This window comes from Protopterus annectens, chromosome 5.part1 (assembly GCF_019279795.1).
Source record: "Protopterus annectens isolate FY-2018-M chromosome 5.part1, PAN1.0, whole genome shotgun sequence".
NCBI classification, from domain to species: domain Eukaryota; kingdom Metazoa; phylum Chordata; order Ceratodontiformes; family Protopteridae; genus Protopterus; species Protopterus annectens.
In genome coordinates, this window is record NC_056736.1 from 442,919,452 (window position 1) to 442,926,350 (window position 6,899).

Genomic DNA, 6,899 nt, shown 5'->3' on the forward strand with positions numbered 1-6,899 from the left:
CAGCGGTCTGTCAGTTGTAAAAGCCTTCCTGAGCAAATAACTACAGAGATAATATTCTCTGCTTTTTACTATATCTGATAGGGGTCTTATGAACGAGAAATATGAAAATGCTGTAGTAACTAGCAGTATCTAGTGAGTGCTGTTCTGAATAACACTAAAGATAACACTTTGCCCGTATGTTTGGCATACAACCCTAGTGAGTGAATGTTTAATTTGTTAAATGCTATGCCTGCATTAATGTGTTATTAGTGGGGAATGGTGTACTTTATGTTGTATTAAAGAAGGTGTTGATTCCCTTCTGGACCATTGTTTAAGGTGGATTCTGATCCTGCCTGCTATCCAGCCCCAACTCATACCTGGGGATTATAGTCTGGACTCCTGCAATTTACTATGCATTTGTTTTAATACATGGCAATCCATTTATTCTTATGCATTTTAAGTCTGAATTATAGCTTAAAGCCAATGTATGGTCTTTTGTCCTACTGAGCCTGTTAACAATGTCTTGCTACTTTATAATGTCACAGTACTACTAGCTTAAATGTGATTCCAACAGCTTCTATCAAAAATAAGGGAATGTATATAAGCTAATTGTTTATTTGTGTCTTTATGTAATGCTTTTTTTGTTTAATTGCTATAACTACCTGCTATGTGCTAACTCTTGTTTCTCTCGACCACGTTTGTCTCTCTTTCTCCCGTAGGTATCCTGCTCTCCATTGTGCTGTTCCTGACATAGTCTCTAAGAACCTAACTACCTGGTGACAAAGGACCCTATCCAAATACCTGTGGTCTCATCTAACAGCCTTATATTCCCTGCACCCTCTCTCAAGGAAGTGAGAAAGTATGTGGATGTCTAAGTCCTGCTTGTAAAGTTGACTACCATCTATTAGTGCTTCAGGGGTTCTAAAGTACGCTACGAGCCTGGACAGCCAGCAGCCTTTACCCCCCCTCCTATCTTCCCTGTAACCAACACACCTCTTCTACTTTATAGTAACACCTTTTACTAGCTATCACTCCTTCCCTAGTTCTAAACCAGCTAGCTCCTTTACATAATTACCTGCAATACTAGATCTGCCCATGAGGTGGCATTCTTATCCCGTCCTTTATCTCCTGCTTATCCCTCTGTTATTCTTCTTTAATTACACTACATTTCTAGGATGCTCTTAATTTTCTCACTTTACCCTTTACTTCAACTGTCTACACCTACCTCTTTTTTCATAGACTCCTGATTTATCTCTGATCTTTCCCACTCCTGACTTACCTAACTTACCTTCAGTTAACAGCATCACTGATAGTTTCTTCTCAAGCTTCTCATTCACTTGTCTCTACCCGCTCCGTTCGCCCTGCGGGCTCACTCCGCTCCCCTACCCTACCCCCAATTCCCACCCACACCCAGAGGTCCTACTCTTATACTATCTAACCACACCTCTTCCCTCTCCCACCAATCACAAAGACCTTCACCATTGGCCAACTAACTCTAATTTCCCTCCTTTCACTTACCACTCCCTATCTCTCCCACCACCCCTCCACCTCTCCCTTTCCACACCTAGTATGCCTCTGTGCCTATAACAGAAACATAACAACTTACCCTTCCAAATGTGTAAGCTACCCACCCCAGCACACTTACAGAGGTTACTCATACTCACACTTCTACCACCTTTAACTTTAGCCTACCTGCTAACCTACTATGAATACCCATTATATCCACACCTTCTCTACCCATCTACACTAACCATGTTAACATAACATCTACACCCAGCTATCTACTGGCAAAATACCATAGGATAATCCCACATTAGATATAATTCTCCCAATCCCAGAAAATCTATCAATCTATATAGTAAATTCCCAAATCCTAGACTTCAAATACTACTCCTTTCCTAAAAGATGGAGACATTCACCCAAACCTAGGACCAACAATTGCTACTACCACTCAACTCCTCAACCCCAACCCCTCTACTATTTATTCAATTACCAAACCACCTAACTAACTCTTATCAGCTCACCTCAACATGCGTAGTATTAATAACAAAGTTGCACAACTCCATGATCTCTTGGAAGTCTACTCCTTTGACATTCTTTGTTTAAGAGAAACTTGGTTAAAACCTTTAACTAAAGACAATGAAGTCATCCCACCTGGTTATAATATTTTATGACTTGACCGAGCAGCCAAGAAGGGTGGTGGGATAGCTATCCTACTTAAATCTGGGTTACAGATTACTACCTACGACTATAAACTACCTCAAGACTCTAACGCTGACATTCTTATTACCAAGCTTCAACTTAACACATTCAAAGCCATTTATATTATCTGTATCTATCTTCCTCCTGGTAATAACATTGCCACCATAGAAAATATCCTTTGTTGGTTATCTCAAAACTTACCCCAAGAAACCATAATCCTAGGTAAGTTTAACATTGATTGGAAGTGTTGTAGCAGTAGCCACCCTACCACCCATATTAACCTATTTGTTTTTTCTCAAACCATTACCTCCCCTACCAGGATAAACAAGACTAATAAGAAAGAAAGTACCTTAGAATAGATTCTCATAAATAAACATCCCCAGACATATGAAGCTGGAACCCTCCCTGATGATGTAAGTGATCACTCATTTACCTATATCATCAGGCTTAAAACCAATCTACCCATTCCAACCACATTTAGGACAATTAAAACCAAGAAAAACTTGAAACCCGATCTCTTCCAAAGAGAACTAAGAGCATGTAACTTGTTTCCGTTAAAATACCTCACACTGGAGGAAGCTGTTAATTACTTTAATTCTAACTTCCTAGCCATACTAGACCACCATGCACCAACCCACTCAATTAGAATGAGAACTAAATCTACCCCCATGGCTTTCAAAAGAAACCAGGCAAAAAATCCATCTCAGAAATAAATACTGGAATAAATCTTGTTTAACTAAAAACCCAGTAGACCAACAAAACTTCAGACAGCTGAGAAATGAAACTAAAAAAGCTATACTGTCTGACAAAAGAAACTACAACCTACAATTCCAGCAGACTCACCAGAATAAACCACAAAAGTTCTGGGTGAATATTAACCAATTATTACACCCAGGTCAATCCATCACACCAAACCCACAAGGCACAGACCAGAAGAATCCCAAGCAGACTGCTAATGCCTTTAATACCTTTTTCACCGAGGCCATTCAAACTCTTGCCAGTCAGTTATCAACTTAGAACTTAACTATATCTAACACTAACACTAACCCACCCCCTCCATTTCTCTTCCAACCAGTCCCAACAACATATATTCTTACCATTATCCATAAACTGAAACCATGCACTCCTTCTGCAGACCAACTACCCGCTGAATATCTACAAAAAGAAGCCAAGTCAATTGCCTATCCTATTTCCATTCTCATCAATAGAACCATCAGTGAAGGACACATCCCTCAAATCTGGAAAGTCTCCCATATTATCCCCCTTCATAAGGGTGGAAACTCTACTGAACTCTCCAATTACTGTCCCATAGCCCTACTTTCTCCCTTAGCAAAGATCATGGAAAAATGCATCCACAGCCAATTGCTAGACCACCTAATCCAATATAATTTACTTTCCAACTGTCAAAATGGTTTCAGACCTTCCCACAGTGCTACAATGGCCCTCCTTTCCTTTACTGATGGTATTAACAAAAAATGTAACCTCAATATGCTTTCCTCTGCACTGTTTATAGATCTGTCTAAGGCATTCGATATGGTAAATCACCAGATACTTATAAATATCCTCAAATCCCTGTCACTAGATGCACTAGCTATAAAATGGTTCCAGTCCTATTTAGATAACAGACAACAGGCTGTGCTTTGGCACAACACTCTATCTACCCACCTGCCCGTTAACATTGGTGTACCTCAAGGGTCCATATTAGGACCTCTCCTGTTTTCTATATTTATCAACAACCTTCACCTAGCAATCCCCCAAGCTACATGCATACAATATGCAGATGATTCCACATTTATATGCTCAGCCACATCTATATCTGAACTTCACTCCCTTACCCAAAAGGTGTTTAACACAGTTGAACAATGGTTTACACAGCACTGTCTCCTTCTGAACCCCAAAAAAACTAAACTCCTCCTTTTTACTCCTACTCATAAGTCCTCCCCAATAGACTTCACAGTAACATCCAATAATGGTACTCTCATATCCCCAGATCCAACTACCAAACTACTAGGTATCGCCATAGATAACAACCTTAACTTTGACACCCATATTAACAATATTCTAAAAACTGTTAATAGAAAACTAGGCTGTCTGTACAGGATTAAGCCCTTCCTCTCTCCTGCAGCTAGAATAACTATTGCTCACACCAATCTAATCTCTCCTCTCCTCTATGCCTCACCCATATATACTAATCTCTCTAAAAACAACCTTAATAAAATGGAAAACTCCTACAATAACGTAGCCATATTTGCTACAGGCAACCCATTCAGAACCCACCACTGTTTTAATCTAAAGCAGCTAGGATGGCTTGAATTACAAAATCAGCTTAAATTCCACCAACTGACCATTGCCCATAAAACCCTTTACCAACCTACCAATGCCCCTATACTATCTACTCTCATTATCCCCTACAACAATCTGAAGACCTTACAATCATCACATAAACTTCTTGTAAATATTTGTAAGTCAACCAACAGGCCTGGGTGCTCTCTCTCTTTTCTCTAATACTATTGGAAAATCCTGGAACCTTCTACCTAGCGAACTTTCCTCACTTCCCTCTATATCACTTTTCAAAACCAAACTGAAACTTTTCCTCAGAACACACTGGTTGTGCCCCTGTACTAAACCTGACTAATCAACTAGCTCTTCTTACTTGGTTCAACCTACCCTCCTCTTCTTAGTAATCAAGTTCCTTTTTCATAATAACAACAGACCTTGTCCTTCTAGATATTATTACTTACATCTTCTGGAATTTCATTAATGTGACTACTTTTTACTAATTGTTGTTGTTTTATCTTTCGGCCTTTCCCGGTTAGGAGTCACCACAGCGGAACTCCGGTCTGCTAATGATTGGCAGTAGATTTTTACATACCGACTTGCCAGGCCTGACGCACAACCTTCAACGAAGGTACACCCATTCACGCATGTCTCCACACAGAAGATGCTTTATCTGAGAATCGAACAGGACAACGTCTTACTGTGAGGCGACAACGCTACTGCAGCACCACCACCGCAGCTGACTACTTTTTACTAATATATTGTATAATTCAGCTGCCATCTTTTTTTCTTTATTATGTATTGCAACTGCATTTTGTATTGTACTAATTGTATCTGCATATTTTGCAATATGTTATGAACTTCTGACCTCTTTGATTATTCTCTGTACTGTACCTACAATGTGCATTCTTTACATTAATTTTTGATTATATGATTTTGTTTTTGTTTCCTCGGAGCTTATCTCCCCAGGCCTCTACTGAAAATGGACATATATCCAGTTAGACTAGCCTGGTCAACAAATGTAAAATAAATAAATAAATATGTCAGTTTATATTATTTATTTTATTTATTTAAATTTGTTGACCGGGAGTGTCTGACTGGATGTAGGTCCATTTTCAGCGGAGGATATATATTAGGATATAGGATAGGATAGGATATAGGAGGATAGGATTTATATTGTAAACACATTACAAAATTGCAGGATATGATGTTTTACAACTCAGGACTTAACCTTTAAAATACAGAGTATGCTCTGACATGTCAGTTACTTTCTAAGAAGTTGCATTTGTCATGCACAAGTTTGGCATTTATTTAAAGGCAGTCTATTAACAACTCATGTATATGTTTTATATCCCTCTATTTTTTTCACCTGCTACAACTATTTTATAGTAGGACTTTACAATGAAAATTTGAGCATTTTACTTATTACTGTTCACAGAACAAAGTATAGCTTACTACATATAAATTAGTTTCATGCATGGTACCCTGCCATTGTTTGTTAGACATTGGTGTATATGTCCCTTCTGCATGCTACCTTTATTGCTTGTTTGGCTAACAATTATAAAAATTAGCAGTACATACTTGTTACGCACCCTCCGCCTAGGCTTCTAAAAAAAGTTTACTAGTGACACAGACATTTTATGTTTTGGTAACTTTACTATGCAGTGGTTATGATTATTTTCAACACTGTCAGACCCTTATTTTTAATTGTGTGATGAAACTAATGCTTTGCTGCATACTACTACAAAAGATTAATTTTACATTATATAAACAACAGTTATGTATGCATCTCAGTGTAGATTAATAAAAGGTATTAAAGCATGTTACAGCTATGATTTTTTTCACAACAGTCTGCTTAATCTATAAATTACTCTAAGTATTAAATATATACATAAAATCAGCAAATTACTAAGTATTCTGGCGATTTCTCAGCACTCTTGGTACAGTTTACATCTCTTAAAGGTCAACCTACTCAGTTTTGTTTATAAATTAAAGGGATATATTCCTTGAAGATAAGTAATTAGCTGCTCTGGAACAATTTGATAGGGAATCTGTAAAGGCATTCCCGTTGATTCAATAAACTCTGTGTAGGCTTAGCACTAAGCCTACACAGAGTTTACATTTTTGCATGATGAGCAACAGTGCTAATCGCATATGGATGCCGTGCTTCGTGCTTACAGAGATACAAATGATGTTTTGTGGCCAGCAACAGTGTTGTTGGCCAGGAAACCATGTAAGGCAGCACAAAGGGATGTAGAGCATGCAGGAAAGTTTACCTACATGCAAACTTGCTCTGCGGAATTATGCACACAGCCACAATGATCACCGGGACAAAAATTAATGCAATGAATACAGTAATAACACACTGTAGAAAAGTGTACTCAGTACAATGTACACAACAAAATGTTTTTGGCATATTGAAATAAAGGATTTGTGCTGAT